Below are 18,856 nucleotides of genomic sequence, written 5' to 3'. Positions count from 1 at the left end.
AAAGGCAGAACCACAAAAGTATTTTTTACAGGCCACAGCCATCTTTAAGAATGATTTATAACAAAATAGTCTTTCAGCATCAAACACTCACTGACAATTTCTAGAGGACCAGTGGGGTCTGGCAGTGCAGGGACACAGAGAATATGTTTCATACAAATATGACATTAAGCACAAGTATTGCTGGGGAGAAAAGGCAGGATGTGCTCTGGTATTTCACAACTGCATTCACAAATGGATATTCTCCCAAGGAAAGGGAGAGTATTTGCACCAAAATTAATATGGAGGGGGACAGATGTTACATTAGACAGTAAAGCATCCAGAATTTTTCAGCGTGCAGAGTATTGCATTGCAATTTCCATCCTATACAAACTGAGCAACTGATTTTAAAGCAGATGTAGGAGAAGGCAGGGGGTGCTTCCATACCCCTGTGATGGATGTGGCCATTCAGTAACACAGACAAAGCTCTGAACTAGTGATGACTTTCTGAGGACAATGACGGTAATAAAGAGGTGTTCTTCTGAAACCCAATGACAAAGGCATGTCAGTCCTCTATTTCGGTCTCTGCTTCTGAGATAGATGGAGGTTTAACTTCGAACCCCCATACAAAGCAGTCTTCTCTCATTTCATAGCCTCTCAGGACCAGCTAGAACTGCTTACTCATCAAGATATGGACAGAACCCTACAGGTTTAGTATCCGCCACAGAGAACAAGATTCACTGGACTCCCTGAGCACTTTATTACAGAAGTAGGTCTAAAATTCATGGTTAACTCAGAACAAAGTAACTGAAAATAGAAATGGTTTTTCAACATCATCCCCTTAATGTTAATGATCTGCAGCTCAGGTCTGCCCTCAGTGCTCTTGGACATTCATCATTGCTAAAAGTAATAAATCTTCCTGGCCAAATACAGGCTTTACAGGCAGACAGATTGCATGCTCAATTAGCCCAAGGAAATTGGTCACTTTGCTCAACCCCTGCCGTTTGAAATATGGAGCCCTGCTGCTGCACCATCCTGCTGGAGCAGCATCACGTTTCTTCCACTGATGGAGCAGCCGGAGAGGGGAAATCCTCTGTCCGGAGCCAGGGACTCAATCGGTCCCCACCACACCTCTCCTGGTGAAGAGCAGAGGAGATTCCCCAACTTGCAGGCTGCTCCAGCAGGATTTGCCCGTTCTGGGCAGTGTAGCAATTAATTTCTGAGCTCTGAATGATTTTGGTTATGTTCTGCACTAAATAACAGCCCATTCCTGAATTATCAAATATCACCCCTCCTAGAAGCAGGGGGGATGTTTCAAGGACAAGAGCGTAGGAACAGATGAGCACAAGCAGCTTTTTGACACTTTGAAAATGTGCTGTGTTTTCTAAGGATAGCCAGTAAAATAAATCTTCTGGCTCCTTGAGCACACTGCAGCAAGCCCAGCATAGCTGACTGTCTGAACAACTCCATGCAGACTAGGAAAAATCTAGGCTTTCCCTTTTATGCTTGAGAGATGCCTCCTGGAAGTAATAGTTTTCTTTACACTTAGCTTCACTTTTCTTTGCTGACCTCATTAAGGTGAATTCCTTCTCACTTTGCTTGAGCCTTGCTCATTTTGGTTACTTTTTTCTGAGAATTTAGACCAAATTCTTCACATAGTGTCTTCTCATTGCAGGGACATCCTGGCTCATGTAATTCCAGGCTTCTGGGGCCCCACCTCCTTACCCAAAGATAAATGATGAATTTTGTTCTTACTAAATCTTCCCATCAGGCTGCCTCCTTTGCCCCTATCTCCATCCCGTCTGTGACTTAGTGGAGGTGTGACTTAGCCCTAGCTCTGCAGTGCCAGCTCAATCAAGCACCGCTTGTCTGCCTCCCGCCTCTGTGCTGTTTTCCCTGCCTTCGGATCGACAGCTGCTGGCCCCGAAAAAGCGTGGTTATTGTTGCTATCCCATCTCATGGCAAGTCTCTCATGTGCCAGATGTCAGGAAAACTGCTTTGGGCTGAACCTTTAAAGGTCATATAAGCTTTGAAGAGCATCTTGTGTTTTCATGTGGCAGACTGTCACACAGGAGGGAGAACTGAAATGAATTTGTGACCGGGGGGAGCTTAGACATGCTGTAACTACCTGGTAATGCTCCAAACAATGGTGACTGTTTTCTTGTCTGTTAAGCCCTTTTATCACATACTTCCTGGCCTGTGGGCCCAGGTACACTCTAAAACTTTCAGTTGTTTCGTTGAGTGCTATAATTAGCATTCAATAAAGCATCAGACATAGCAAATATAATATGAACGGAATACTGACCTGGTGCTGTGATATGCCTGATCATTGGCCCTACCTGAGGCAGAAGGAGTTGGGGATTCCCAGCAACGCACCAGTTGGAGATCTTTTCCTTTCAAAAGGGAACGGGTTTTTCATCTGCTGCATATAGAGGAAAAAGCTGTTGGATGAGGGACAGCAGAAATCAAAGCTGAAATGAAAAACCAAACCAAACGCAGTTAGAGTGAAAAGGGAGGACAAGGGGTAATTGTCAGGGAATAACTCCTGGAAATACTCTCAGCTTTGATCCTGAATGCCTATATTTCACCTCAAAGGTGGCTGTTGAGAGTAGTACCTTCTACATCACTCTGCTGGTAAATACCCCGTTTCTATCAGCATGGCAGTTCCTATCATGTGAAAATATTATTTAGACTCACTTGCACACTTTGAAAAAATAAGTCTTACACTTCAAGAACCTAGCAAGCACTAATTTGGTGAATAATTTTGGTGGTGGCAGAAAGAGAAGATCCTGTGTGTGGTGCTTGGTTTCAGGATCACTATCTCATGGTCTTGGTTTAACAAATGTCTGGGTACATTCAGCAGCTCCATTTCCTAGCATGTCAGCTTACTGTAAACTCAGGCTGCAGGAGTTATGGGAAGGAAGGAGAGGTTGTTCAGAAAAGGAAAAACCAGTAAAAACATTTAAAGATAGTGCAGGTTGATCTGAAGCAAAATGCGAGCTAAAAAGACAGTGGGCGGAAGAGAAGAACGATTACCATTAGCCCTCTTCGGTTTCCCTCCCAGGCATGTGCTATCTATTACTAATTTAGCTGCATGAGGGAGCCACAATTTCTTTAAAACATGCCAGGACTCCAGTCTGTCTCTCAGCCTGTAATATCCAAACAACAAATTGGGTCCCAGCTGGGCTGTGTTTATCAGCTTAAAAAGAACTGATTTTCTCTTCCACAGTCAGGAGAAAAGCGTTGTCTGGCAACATGAACCGAGATCAATCCTCTCTCCCAAACTTTTTTGCCATTTGATTGTCCGGGTACTGATTTTGGCTCTGCAGCTTTAATTGTACCCTGTTTCTGGTGGCATATTGTCTTTGTCCATCCCTATCTTCATCATCCATTCCACCAGCAGGGTCCACCACCACCTTTTATCCACCTCCTGCCATCTTCTGCACAACTAATTACGCTTTGACCTCTCTGCCCAGAGGCACTGGCTTAAGTGAAAATGAGTCTAAGCTGCTTTGAATAAGAGATAAACCAGCAAGCAGGAAGTCTTGGTGCAGTCAACTTAGGGTTAGCTTTTTCTCTGTGTGTGCTTTTTCTTGCCTATTGTCTTTCGAGTTGATTTTCATGGACTGCTAACTATTAAAGCACAGTGATTTGTACAATACTTCCAATAGCCTTGCTATTATGTGTTAGGTAAGAATGAGATACTGTATCTGATCACAAGTATTTATTTAGCCAATGATATAACATATTTACTTGTGTGGCTATATAACATATAATTTAATTTGTTCTACGAAAATAGTGAGCCTTCCTTACTAGATTTGTGTCAAACCATCTGAACATAAATTGGAATTCAAATAAAAAATCACATTACTTTAAAGTATTCTTATTTAACTATTGATAAAATAGCTCAGATGGGCACAGTGTAAGTGACAGTAAAATTGGCGTTTACAACAGACCTATTAGACAGAAGGGAATTGGACTGAGAAAAACAAATCGATTTTTTTCTACACTATGCTTGAAGAAAAAACTGTGTGTGGAGAAGGGATCTACTACTTTAAAAAATCTCTGTCAGTTAATTGGGGTACAAATGTTTGCTTTGTCCCTCTGTCTCTCCCCCTGGGGGTGATTCCCAGGGGGTAGGTGAGGGCTGAGGTGGGAAGTGGCCTCCAGCCAGTCCCCTGCCTGACCTGGTGTCCCCTGCTCTGGGATGATGACCCGCAGTCCCACTGAAGAGACCCTCACATGCCACTGCTGGGAACATGCTCAGCAGCATTTTCAGCGTTGCCTGAGCACTCCTGATGCTGCAAAATGCATCTGCCTTGTTGCCTGCTCCCAGCCAGCCCCAGTGAGCTGCTGAGGGCTAGGGAAATGGCCCCGCGACCATGGAAATCTGCATGAGAAATTAGTATCTGAAGAACAGCTTTTCACTTCAGTTTAAATACAGAGCATCCTTTTTTTTTTCTTTCTTTGAAAGTCCCTGTTCACAAAGGTGTGGAAATGCACATTTCCCTCCCCTTCTGCAGTTCCCCCTAACCCTGAGGGTACAAAGGTTTTGTGTTTCCACACCCCCAGCCGTGACCAGCAGCCCTGTGATGCTGGAGGTGCCCAGAGAGCCAAGCTGGCTGTGAGGTGCTCCGCTGGTGTTGCCCATGTGCCCTCACCATGGGCTGTCCCTGCTGAGAGACTGTGGGTGCAGAGCCATGGGCTCCACAGCAGTGCCCTGGCTGGGCAGCAGGCAGAGCTGTGAGCTGGCCCTGAGAGCAGCAAACCCGGAGGCTACTGACTGCAGATCTCCTTGGCAAGATAACTATTGATTGTTCCCCTTTCCCCTCTCCCTTAACTGGTATAATTTGATATAAATGAGTTGCCATGCAGAGCTATATACAAAAGGATATTATGTGATGGGGAAAAGGCAAAGCCAAGCATTTGGCTGAGTTTAGGCTGTTCTGTGCCTTTCCAAGTACAATAAAATTAACAGAATTATCTCTGTGTGCTAGACTTGTGGAAGGCTAATGGTGTCAAAATGGCAAAAGAAAATGAGAACAGGTTTGGGAAGGCAGCAGAATGTTATCCCTAGAAGTGAAGATTTGTGGTTTAATTTGAATAGCATCACCTTGGAAAGACTCTGCTCTGAATGGGGAGTAAGTTATTCCAGGAGAACTCTGCTGCCCATTTCTCTCTGCAGGAAGAGATTAAGTGGAACAGCAGCAAGAATGCTGCTGCATTTGGATGCACCATGTGGGCACCTGAGGGTGCTTAGTGGAGACTATTTCCTCACTTTTATTTAGCTCTGGGGCATGGGTGATCTCTAGCCCTATGCCTACCACACCTGTCTTGGTCTGCTAAATATATTTAGCTCTTTTGGAAGTATAACTAAACAAGTAAAACCAATGTAAAGTTTGGTTTCGTTCATGAATGCTTTTAGCAGAGAAGGAACAAAATGGACACTGCCTATTCAGGTTTCTTGCTGCAATTTCTGGCGAATTGCAACTGGATCAATCTTGATTTCTGCAAAACAGAAATGCAGTAGGATCTTTGTTATTTGCAAAGCCATAGCCAAGTCTGACCTTGCTCCTGATGTCTCCCATGAGAGATTCTCTTGGTGGACATGAGACCCACCCTGAGTTACAGCAGTTTTTGTGTTCCTAAGCACTGAATTGCATTCTCCTCTCATTCTCTGGGCTTGCATTCACTGCCACTTCCATCATGGCTACAACATCAACTACATGTCAAACAAGAAGGCGGGATAAATATCCCAAAGCTGCTTTTGCCTTTGAGGCTTGGCAGCCTTTATGGTAACTGTGATTTAAGAGGAACGAGAGGGACCATGAAGTGTGGAGCAAGAAAACAATGCAACATGGTACCATTTTAGTGCCAGATTTCCATGAGTTGGCTGACACAAACCTCTCAGCAAGGCAGAAACGTGGGAGCCACAGAAACACAAAAATGCAAGAGGAAGCACCATGCTACAGCAGCAACTCTCAGTAAACAGAATCATGCTGTTTCTGTAAGCACAGCCAGAGCTCTATTAGATCATGCCAACCCCAGTCCAAGAGGAATAACCTCTAATTAAACAGCTGTGAAGGCCAGATAACCTGGGGTTAACTTCATCTGCAGAGGGTAGTGGGCTGGGTGTCAGCTACTCAACCAAGTTAAAATTTGGATGATGGTGTCTGCTGTTAGGCTGGCTCGTATGAACTACCCCAGGTCAGACACCTTTGGAGGGGAAGTTTGTTTTTTCCCAGCACTGATTTCTTTGTGCAGGATCCCTGCTTGCCAAGGACATCTCACCCAGTGTGGGTGCTATGCAGCCATTATTGCTTCAGAGAAGTGTTTGCCATGCCTACATTTGGAATGATAGCTCAGCTGCCAAATATCCTGATAATAGTGTGTGATAATATGACCATTCCTTTCCCCATTGTTTCTCTCATGGCACCTCTGTGGGGAGTGTCTCAGGTGATGAAAGGTTTGTAAGGAAAGGTGATATTTCTGATCTGAACAAAGGATGCAGTTGCAAATAGGTAGACTTTGGGTCAAACCCAAAGTTTGGGGTAAGGGTGGGTGCTGAGTGGTCTGTGAGACACCAGTGGTCCCAAAAGGACAGGTAAGAAAAACTACTATGGAAAAAGATTTGGTTAATCACTAGATTTTCCTAGGACTATGTGAAAGTAAAATCAAACTCTTTGAGTCCTGCTTAAGATGGGCTTAATGCAAGATGCACAGAAATAATGGAGTATCATGCCTGGAAGTATGTAGGATGACACAGGTATCTGGGGTTTGGAACACTATCATGGGAAGCTATGTGTGTACCTTGAGTTACACTGGTAATTCTCTTTAAGTGTGCCACCCTGCTGGGACGCCAGCACAATCTCCCGGCACCGGCACCGAGGCAGCTTCTGGGAGATCAAGATTGTTATTTTTTTCTCCTTTTAAATCTTCCAAACAAGAACTTATGTGCAGCCTAAGCAAAAAGTCCTGAGGCTTCAAATAGCAGAGAAAAGAGGTATAATGACCGTATATGTTTAATGGCAGGCTGTAAAGTGACTGGTGATGTGTCAGCTGGAGGTCTTCAGCAGAGCAAAACTTGATCTCAGAATGGTAGCTGCCACCCATTATCTGCAATGAAACAAATGGAAATACTTTTGTGTCTTTGCTTGATGCCTTTTTTATGTTACAGGCTTGGAGATTTCCCTTGTTCTCGTGAAGAAGACTATACTAACAAAAAGGAAAATGGCTTGCAGCCAGCTTCAGTGTGGTATTCACACTGCTAGCACAGCCTGCATGCTCCCACACTGTTCTCTGGGGCCTAGGAACTTCTGCCCTGCTTCCACTGCTGTCAGGAAAGGTGAGGGCCTAAAGGCGAAGGCAAGCTCCTTTACCTCTTGCTCCTTCACTTCTTCCTCATTCCTAACTCCTGGTGTGGACTGTCCTGTTCCAAGGTGATAGCACTGGCCAGCTGCTGCAACCAAACATGGGTACTGGTGATAGCATCTCCTGTAACCTTGGTCAGACCAGGCTCCCTTTGTTTTCCTAACTTTGACTTTCTCCACCTGGATTTGTGCTCATAAAGAAAACAGCAATATTGTACTGTGTGTCTTTTATCATGCAGTCTGTGGAGTCACAGAAACTGCATTTTCTGACCAAGTCAGGAAAAAAGACGTAGTTCAGATCAGTCCAAATAGTTTGGCTCACTCGTGGCTGTGAGTTTTTTCACCCTTTCTAAAAAAATCCATTTATATCAAAAGCAACAACAAAAAAATCTGTTTTGAAGAAAAATCAAAGTATTGTGATGCCTTGCTCTGACACTGAAAAGCTTTATATGAGTCATACAAACATCTTGGGACTTCAAACAATTTATTTTTTGGGTGCTGATTTTGGGGTGGTGCCTATCTGGTGCCGGTCCCTGGTTGGGCAGCCAGCACCTTGTGCTCTTCCTGTGGGCAACCAGGGCAGGGTTCTGCCTGTGGGAGTTTTGGGGGGCTGTGGGTTACCCAGCGTGCTGACCCTGCACAGCTCCTCTGCACATGCATTATCAGGGCAGAGCTGAAGATGGCAGCAGGAATTTGGTTTCCCTTCCCGTTTTTTGTCTCCTTGGGAAGCAAAGCTGTGAGAGTGGCTTCTGAAAATGGGATTGCAATATGGGTTTAATTACATCACTCCTGGGGTCACTGCAGAGACAAACTTTTCTCACCTTGCATTTAACCTTGTTTCATGCACAAAGAACACTGTGTAGAAACACAGGAATCTACATGTGGGTCTTGAACTGAGGTGACTGCCTTCCTTAGGGCTCCCCCATTTGGTGTGGGGATACAGGCTATACCCCCAAACCCAGGAGCTGCCTACATGCCTGTGCTCCTGCACGTACTGATATCTCCATGCTGTCTCTGATGGATTTCAGGAACAGGCACCATATGGGTTTGCAGTGCACAGCTAGAAAAAGAACAAAACCTTCAAGAAAAATCTGCATTTTGCATGCTGGATGCCTTGCTCACAGGAGCTGGCACAGGTGGCTGGGGAGGGGGCACTGCCAAAAGCCCTGGGGACTGGGGTTTTGCCTGCTCTGCTGAAGGGCAATCACGACATAAGATCTGCCTATATTATGGCAGTAGGTAAGAGAGGGGTGCCTGGTGCACTGCCAAGTACGCAGTCATGAGCACTTGACTCTCAAGCCAACGAGAGAGAGGCCAAGGAAGACAGCAGGAACTTTATTCTGCATCTTAATTTATTGATGTTTCCCTAATCCTCTCACAGACCTCATCTGTTTGAGAAATCAGGTTCATATGTCACCTGTAATGTCTCCTTCCAGACAAATAGCACCACAGCATCTGCAATTTCCATAAGTGTGTTGCACTTTGAAGATGGAGATACAGAGGACACTTCAGCATAGATTGCTTTTAAGTGCTGCAGGATTTGCCTCATCAACATGAAGGTCTATTTGCTGTACAGGGCATGCTGGTATTAGTTTCAAGTTGCTCAGATGCATCAAAAGTAGAAGAGCCCATTGCTCTGGGCAGGCAGTGTTAGCTGATGCATTGACCAGATCCTCATTTAGAAGGCAGAAATTGAGAGGATGCCTCAAAAAAAAGAAAAAAAAAGAAAGAAAAAAAAAATAGAAAAAATAGCAACCCCGTAAACTTTACATAATTTCCTGAGTTTCATTCATTTTGCTGTAATTTTACACATCTTCACATTAAGAGATTATATTGTCAGAGGAGCACTCAGGATAAGTAATGTCACTCAGCGAGTCCCAAATGGAAGCCATGTCAGCTGGCATTGCAAAATGGATCTATAACTGGCTTTTTGTCCCTCAATTTGAGATGATCTAATTCGATTTCTGTGATTTATGGCTGTAAGGAAGATGCTTGGTGTTCTCTCATTCCCTCCATGCACCTGGGCTGGATGTCTTCTCCTCTTCTGAATATCCCAGGTTTTGGAGGTCATGAGTCTCTGAAAGGGCAGTGCATGTATTTCCTGCCTGAACTGATTTGTAAAGCACTAACTGGAAGAGGGAATTTTTTTACCTGTCCTTGCTGACATCTCAGGATAACACATATCACTCATGCCCACCCTGAATTTGGAGATCATGGTGAAACTGCATTAGTAAGAAAAATGAGCTAGGCTTTTGGGTGAGTTATGGAGACCTGCAAGAATTTACCACCACAACATGGAGCTTCCAGCAGCGGCAGTGGCACCCAGTGCCAGCCCAGGCTGCTGCTGCTGCTTGGAAGCCTCCTCTCCACATGTTTATTTACTTGCTGTAGCTCTGACACAAAACCTGCCAGTGTCAGTGAGTTTCTCTGGGCTTCAGTGCGATCGAAGCTGTGACACACAACAATAAACTGTCTGTAAAATCTCACAAGCTGCTGCTTGGACAAAAGAAGAACTGTCACTTAATGTAATATGTCTGATTTAGCAAAAGAGGTGTTGCATCCCAATATCAAATACAATTAATATCAAGATAACCATGCACATATGGCAGAGGGTCAACACGTTCAACTTTGTGGACACAGTGTGTTAAGGTCCTCAGAGCCCTGCGAGGTGCTACTGCTCTTGCTGCCAGAGAAGAGGTGGCAGCCTCGATAAACCTTGTGGACCTGAAATTTGGGGCTCTTCCCAGCTCACCCTGATGAGAAGCCAGAGCATCAACATATGAAATCCATTTGCTTTAACATCATATTTAACCATTTACCTGTGCTGGTCACTGTGATTTCCCACCCCTTGGAATGCAGCAGCAAGTCCCTGCCTCCTGGCTGCCACGTCAGTGCCAGCTGTGCCACAGCTGCTTGCAGGCTGTCTGTCAGTCTGGCATGCAGAGCAGGGGGTCAGCCATGGGTACACAGGGGCTCTGTGATTTCCTGGGCACTGCTATGGGTCACACACAGCTCCACATGTGCACATGGGTGCTCGCAAACATTGCTCCTCCGAACAGACCCCAGCTGACAGCACCATGGGGGTAAATCCTCTCTGCCAACCTAAAGCCTCTGTTACTGTTCACCACATACAATACTTGCCCTCTCTGGTGCTGACCTGTGATAGAGTGTGGGTATGAGCTGCTGATTGGCTGTGGGTCCCAGCAAGAGTGGTTTTGGCTTGCAAGGAGCTCCCAGAGCTGCTGGGGTGGAAGGCACTCCATGAAAAGAGGGACAACCACCCCTTATCTTGCTCATCCCAGACACTCATGTTGCTACCTCTATGAACAGTCCTGGATAAGTTCCATCCTGACCTTGTCAGCCAGGATTTTGAAAAGAAAACATGTAGGGATGCCTTTGTGCACCCCGTGCCTGGGTCACCTACCAGGCCCCCAGACTACGTATCTATAAAATTTGGGCAAAATTTATTAGTGGCTGTCAGCAGCAGCAGCAGGACAGACATATTCCTGCCATGACCCTGGTGGGTCACTCATGGCTTCCCAGTACCCTCTTTCTTTGCTGCATTACACTTGAGTCATGAATATATGTATTAACTACAGAATAGTCTTAAACAAACATTTATCTTGCGGAGCAATGGCTGTTGTTAAAGACTCCGGGGGTGGATGTCTAGGAAAGCAAACCCATTCAAGCACAGTGCTGGAAATGAGGACATTCTCACAATAATTTTTTCCTCGGGTTAACAGTTTCCAAATAAGCAGGTGAAATGGTCTGAGGTGATTAAAGCAATAGAGAAGATTAGTTTTGTTATATATAATCACCTTTGCTTCTCTTGTATGTGTGGAGTGATTTTCTCAGCAGGATGTGTTATCTATTTTAAGGAACACTAGTCTTTTTATTCTTTTTTTTTTAATGTAAATCAGCTTTTTAATCTTTTTGTGTCAGTTTGATAGACTGTAATAGCAATTCTGTTCGGTAGTAGATTCCCCCCTTCCCCAAGCACTTCTTTGCCTTTAATTGACTTAATTGTTCCAATTTGAATAAATCTGGGATCACACCTTGGCTTGTGGAAATTTGCTGCAGATCTGTGGTGTTCTGTGTGGAGCCACTCCTTCAGATTTCTCTATCAGTTCTCATGGATGGGATGGCAGGGGGTGGGGGAAGTGAAAAACCCAGGTGGTGCCTGATCCTGGCAATGAGAGAGTACGAATTCTGGACCTCTTCTAGGATGGGTTACATCTTCGTCTCAACTCTATTTCACTCTGGCTCCTACAGCAAGTGGACACCTACTTCCTCCTAGCTGTCCCCATTTCCCAAAGAGATGAAGTTTTGGGTTAAATGAGGCAAATCTCAAAACACATGTGCCTTTTTTTTGACCATTCAAACTTTTTCTAGCAGTGCCTGCAGTGCCAGGGCACTTGCTTCTGCAGGATTTCCTTTCCCTGTGCCTCAGAGGAAGGCATGGATTTAAAATGCTTATTTTAAGTGACACAAAGCAGCAGCAGCCCTTTTGAACAGTGCTTGACTTTGCTGCCCCCAGTCCTCTTTGTCTGGGGAGAGGACACAGATGCTCCTAAGGGGATATTCCTGTCCAAACCCCTGTGCTGCTCTCAGCCTTGGGGATCTGCAGACCCTGATCAGCCGCTCCACTTCAGATTACAGACAGAAAGAAGAGAAAGGTGCAATTTGGCATCCATGAGCATTTCATTGGTGAGCTGGGTTAATTTTACCCCAGCAAAATATTTATCTCCATCAATCCCTGGGCCTTGGTGGAGCATCCTCGCCAAAAGATGCAACCAGGAGACAATGCCTCCATCAGTATAGGATGTGTTCATGATGGCGCATGAGCTGATATGGCCTATCAGTTACACAACAGGGCAGAGAAGAGCCTGAGAAATATTTCCTATAGACCACTTGGAAAACAGTCCCTGGAGCAGCCTGGATGAGAAGGGCTCCTTTGGGAGTGCTGGGAAATGAGCGTTCATCTGCCAGCGATGTTTTTAGGAGTTGGAGATGGCCATGGGCAGCCTCCTGGCCCAGACAGGGACAGCCTGTGGATGGGTCACTGCATATGGGGTGTTGCCTGCACTGGGAAGTTCCAAAATCAATGTGAAGGTAGTTAGGGGATTTATTTCCAAGGAAATTGTGCCCAGACTGCACAGGGCAGCCCAGAGAGTCAGTCCTCCTCACTCAGCTTCTGTGCCCATGACATCCAACCTGAAAGCTGCCAGGACTGGGGGAAAGTGCTCTCTTGATGAAGCTGCCACAGGGGCACTCGCCAGCTCTGGGGTCACCACCTGCTTGTATAGAGAAGTTAAGTGCTGTTGGGAAATAAAGAAGGAAAATGCTAGATGATTATCATGGAGGAAAAAGGGTTACCATAAAGAAAGGAATTAAGAGAAAAATAGCAAATTGACCATTATTAGGGAGGGAGATGCAAAGAGATAAGGAGGGGGGGAGAACAAACATCTAGTACAGTATATTAGACTTGGGTGCGGATGTAAGTATAAAATGCTCCACAAGTCCTGTAATTGAGAAAATCTATCAAATGTCCTGACAGCTGTTCCAGCATTTCCAGAAGCGATAAAACTTGAATTTATTTCACTTCTGGAAAGGGGGCAGTATCACCTTCTGGCGGCTCTAATGAAATGCCATAAAATTTGAGGAAAAACTGTGCTGTAAAGTAATAAAAAAGGGCAGTCGGCAGTGAGTTGTTTGTTGCAACACTGTCGGAGGGGACACGGTGGGGCAGACCTGCTCCTACTGGTCACAGTACCCAATCTGGGGGGATGCTCCCAGCCCTGGCCCTGCTCCCTGCAGCCACGGTGCTTGGAGTAGCCGTAGCAGGGCTGGGTCTTGGCACTGGTCAGAAAGCACGGAGGTCATGGAATAACCAGCACATGCCAAGGTTCAGGCAGGGTTGCAGAGTAGGTGGGAGAGGCTTGTGTCGCTTCCACCCACTGTGGGTCAGCCCCAGCACCTGGGCCAACTTAGAGTAGAGGAAGGCTGCAAAGTGTGACCAGTGAGGAAATTACTTTAATTTAGTTTTTCTTTTATACTGTCATTTGGTGATAGGAGAGAAGGCCATCCCTGTTTCCCTCATGCTGTAGCTGCTAGGCAACAAGCTTGTTTTCCTATTGAACTTGTTAATTGAAACTAAATTTGTAATACAATGTTTAACTTATTTGAAGACTCACGGACTCAGTATACTATTTAGTCCTAATTTGTTGTCAAGAGAGCACACCTTTTGCATACGTTTTTCTTTTTGTCTCACCATCATCTTTCACGTAATTGCTGAGATGGTTTTCTTCCTAATTTTGTGTAAATGCCGCAGGCACCTTGAGAGCCAGAGTTACTACCCCCAGCTGGCAAATATTATGGATCTAGGTAATATATTTCACCAAGAGTGGGAGAAGACATCTAAAAATAGAAGGGAGGGAAGAGCAGTTCTGCCAGTGCAGAGGGAGCCCTCTCCTCCCCAGCACTGTCACACTTCAGGCACAGGGGTGACTGCTCACACCTTGACTTCCCTGAGTGACACAAGGGTGAAGTGGCCAGGAAAGCACAGCAAAAGCTACCAATTTGCTCCCAGCTAGGGGTTAATAATGTAAAATCCTCCATGCCAAATGAAATGTTTGGGAGGAGACTGTAAGGATGACCTAGCTAACACAACCTGGTCATTATGAGCAGTACAACACTGTAACACTGATTCCTGCTCCGTGAGACCCTGTGTGCTGGCACTGTGGCCATGGCCAGTGCTGTGTTTCTGTCAGCATCTCCCACTCTCAGACACCTCCTTTGGCTGATGGACCATTTAGGGGGGTAGCTGGGACAGCTGTATGAGATGAGAAGTCTGTACTTTGGTCAGACTGTAGTTCTTAGTACACTGGTAGGAAGGTGAATTATGGGAGTCATGTGGGAGCAGGAGTCTGCTGAAGGGGACTCAATTCGAGGGAAGTATCTCACTGCCAGTGTGCAGGAGGTACAGCTGCTTGTGCTCTGCAGCACACTGAGTACTTTCCACCACAAAGCAGAAAATAAAGAAAGACAAGAAAGATGATCATGAAAGGATTACAAAATTCCTAAATGGGTTTGTGGTCTCACAGACACCAGTGTATATTGGCCAAATTGGAGAGGCTGAGCCCTGCTGATAAACCTGCTTGCTTTATTTTGTGTTCCCAGCCCAAATCCCTGCTGCTCACAGAGGTGTTGAAATGAGCAAGGGAACGATTGCCTTCAGGCTATAAGGAGAATTCAGAGCCCTTTTCTCCTGGCAGGTGAAAGGCTGCTCGTGGTCTCTGCCGTCTTGCCCACCTGCATGTGCAGGGGGAACTGGAGCCATCCTGTGGTGTCCAACCAAGTTCCACAGATGTTTCCTAGACTGCTTGTGGAAAAGTGCTTTTTCCACAATAAATACTCAGAATCAGTCCATGACTTCAAGTAGGAATTATTTGAGTGTCAGGGAGAGGATTTTTCAAGGCTTTGGTGACAGTGTGTTAGAGGCTGATACTGAAATACCCTTGAGCAGGGCCGAGCCAACCCCTTTGGCAAGGGACAGTGCTGTGCTGGCACCTCACTGGGGGGAAACCCGGCTCCTGCCCAGCCATGGGAAGGATCTTCCTGATTAACCCAAAGTCCAGATTTCTACATGAAGGTTCCCATGGCAACCAGGCTGCAAAGATTGAATATTTAAAAATATGGAAGTGATGCTGGTGTGCCAGGCAAATGCAAGAACTTTAGGGTAAGTGATGTCTCTGTTCCATCCACATGGTTGGGTTGTGGCCCACACCATTGTCCTGCAGCCCAACCTTTGCCATCTCACCTGGCAAGGCTTCTCCAGGCTGGCAGCAGCCACCCCACCCATCACTCTGCCCATCATCCTGCCCATCAGCATCACTGCCCACAGCCACTGTGGGGCATGTCCCTGCTCTCCAAATGATTTTCCCAGGACAAACTTCAGGGCACAAGGCTGGCCCCTTTTGGCAATTGCTTCTTTTGCTACCAGTGCTCCTTAGGAAAAAAGGGTGGAAAATGCAATTTAAGTGATGAACAAATCTTCCCCAGGCCTCTGCCCAGTGAAACATCATTTGTGGAAAACTTCAAACTGGTTGCCAATAATTTGGGGATGGGGGGAGCAAACAGAAAAGCACTTCTGATTTGCCTTCATTGTACAGCAGGAGGAAAGCACTGTTTAGTGAAAGGCAAATGCTTTGTGGGAAGTGATGAGTTTAATGATATTTTGACAGAAAATTTCTAATCCACTAGAAATGAATAATCTGTTTTAACCTTGTTTTGTTTCTGACATATTATTTAACTCAAAGTGCGTGGCTCGGCTGGCCCTGGCCCTGCTCACTGCGCCAACTCTAACAGTACCCATCCCATGGTAAACCACAAAATACCACTTACAGCAACACAGGACTTTCACTGGGGGTTGACATTTCAAGTTCAGCGTGCTCATGTCTTCTCCCACCAGTCAACATTAATTTATTGATACAGTGATTGAGTAATAGTGGCAATAATAAAGGAAGGCGGTACCAGCATTGAGGCATCTGCAGGGAGGTACAGATGGACTCTCCAGACACAGCAGAGATTTAATGGCCCCACAGTTGCAGCTCTCATCTTTGGAAAAGAGATATCTCATCTCTGAAATTACTGGAAAGTTAGGGAAGTTGAGTTTTTAATGGCACCCACCATACCTATATCCACTTTTAACATCTCAGTCTTTTCTCTAAGGTAAAGAAGAGTGAGGCTCATTAGAGCCCTTTTTCTAATTAGCTGCTGCAAACAGATTTTATTTTATAAATGCCTGAATGTAAAGTTATTTGTGTACCTAATTTCTTTTTTATGTTACATTTATTTTTAAGTGTAATTCACAAAGGCTTCACATTTGTAATTCTTGAAGGGGCACTACAACCAACGATGCACATTTATTACAACCCCTTAATTTGCTGCATTTTATTTCCATATGCTTTTGAATTGCTATTGAGCTTGTTTCATGCTCTTCCCATCGTTAAATTGTATTTTTTTATTGTACATAAATGGTAAATAATTGATACCTGCCATCTGGTGCTAATCATTCTGCCAGCCCTATGTCTCCACCCTGTCCTTTCATTCCTTGCTAGGTCTCCCTCATCAGTTTCCCCCCTTTCTTTCCCAGTTTTCTCTGCATCTTCACCTCTTTGCTCCCAGGAGGTGCTTGAAGTGTTGTGGTGCCAAGAAATGTGCTGCCCTTCATCTCTGCTCAGCCCAAATACCCCTCTGCCTCCCTGACACCTTTCAGGGGAAGTTGTTCCACTGGGATGTTCAACTTGCCATCCCCACCCAAGCTCCCCTCATCCTCATGGTCTGTCTGGTCCCATCACCCAGGGATTGCTGCAGACCCTGCAGTCAGAGCTGCTCTGCCGCAAGGCAGTTGCCCTTTGCAGCACATCTCTTGTGGTGCTTATGTGCTCTTACAGAGGCAGCATCCTTGCCAGCATTTCCTCCTGCGTTAGCCATACGTACAGACCTCCAAGATATGAACACTGAACTGCAGGGCTGGCTTTCTCTCAGTATAGCCTGTTCTGGAAAAAAGCAGCCAGGCATTACAGCAGTTAATGGCAGCAAACCTCATGTGCTGGTGGCTCAGGAGAGAAGCAACAAGCCATAAGTCATGGTGACATGATGCTGTGACCACCTCCTGCTCCATCAGGGAACAAAACAAAGTTCCTCTGACACCTGAGATTGCTCAGCAGTGAGTTACATGGGCTATGCACTGTAAAAAATACATTTGCAAAGTATTCAGTTACCAAAGTGAAAGTAGGGAAAGCCCAAAGCTGCCTAAAACCAGAGTGCACTTTCCATTAGCAAAGCCATTTCTTTCTCTTAGCTTGAAAGAAATCTTTCCAGACACAAATAAGACCTCCTTGAAGGCAGAATCTTGGGGTAGAGAATGTCTGTGTAAACAGTTAAAAGTTCAGCAACACTGTGAGTGACCAAAAGCAAGTCTTTATGATGGGAAATGCTTGTGAAAATCAGGAGCCAGCATTATTACCAGCCCAGCCAATAATAACAGCTGGCACTGTGCAGATATGTGACCATCCGTGCTGAGCTAATTGTTGATAAAATCCTAGGAGTTCTAATTAGCCCCTGTGGGACTCCTTGTGCTGCTAAACTGAAGCACACACCTCCCTGTTTGCAGGGGAGCTGCAGGGCAGGGCCTGGCCCAGCACCCCAATGTACAGGATGTGACCCAGCTGTGCAGACCCTGCTGGGCAGTGCTGGTCCCAGAGGAGGGGAGGCTGGGGGTATTTGAAGGAATTGGGGATAAATGAGCCAGTGCCTCCCACCATTCCACATGATGGCCAAACTGGGCTGTTACAGGACAGTTTTGTCATTCTGCCCTTGCCAGAGCACAAGCCCTTCTACTACTTTTACTGCCTTCAGGACAAGGAGGTTTTGAGATGCTGTACTTGAACATCCATGTGTCCATCTGTGTGTCCTGAGCAGTGTATATGGGACACAGGTGTGCAATGCTCCTCTCTGCTCTGTGCAGCATTGTGGGTGCAGGCATGTAGCTGCATGTGGTGCTCAACCCCTCCAGCAACCCCTGGCACAGCCCTAGCAGTGCCCCAGGGACAGGGCAGAGATGACCTTGGTGCCCTGTTGGAGCAGGTACCAATGGCACTTCTGCAGGCAATGGGATTTTTGCCTCTCCCTCAGTGTGTATGTGTGGGCAAGATGGGCCAATCCTCCATGAAACCAAAGCCTCTGCACGGCCATGGCAGGTGCCAGCCTGTGGGCACCGCTGGGCACAGGGCTCCATGGTGGCAAAGAAGGGCAGCAAAGGGGCCATGGGTGGGATGGAGGAGAGGGGAGGAGAGCGATGGGAGGTGGCAGGAGAAAGGGAGAGAGGTGAGGAAGTCTGTGTGCCAGCGCTGGGGCTCAGGTAGCCCGAGCTCTGTGAAGGGGAGGTCACTGCCAGCCATGGGTCAAAGCCAGCAGCCTTTACCTCTTAATATTGATGACTGATGGTTCATCATTAAGAGATGGAAAATCAGCTGAAGGCTAAAGGCACCCCTCCTGATGTACTGATGCCTATCATGGCTCCTTTCCATACTCTGTGCTTTAGTGCACAGGGAACAGCCCTACTGAATGTGCCTCAAGCAACTAACACCCAGAGAGACACACACAGATGGGCTTTGCTCCATCCTCAAACCCCCTTTTTGGCAATCCTGCTTGACTGGGGGACCAATCAATAATTAAAATACCGGATAATTAAAATCTTAGGAAAACCCTTTCTGAGTCCTCAAAGTGAAATATATCAACTTCTCCACTAGCTACATTGCTTGCCCTGATTTTGCAATGTCCCCCAAACACTGTGATCTGACCACAATAGCTTGCTGCTGTAGAGAGCAGGACATGACAGCCTCCAGGAGCACCAGTCGCCTGCAGCTCTCCCTGGGGCCCTGATGCATTTCCAGCACTGGTTGCATCATTTGCAGCCCGATGGCGTATGGGGTTGTGCTCAGGTG

Source organism: Pithys albifrons, chromosome 8, assembly GCF_047495875.1.
Source record: "Pithys albifrons albifrons isolate INPA30051 chromosome 8, PitAlb_v1, whole genome shotgun sequence".
Classification (NCBI taxonomy): Eukaryota; Metazoa; Chordata; class Aves; order Passeriformes; family Thamnophilidae; genus Pithys; species Pithys albifrons.
The sequence above is the reverse complement of the archived record's forward strand: the minus strand, read 5'-3'. Positions refer to the sequence as shown.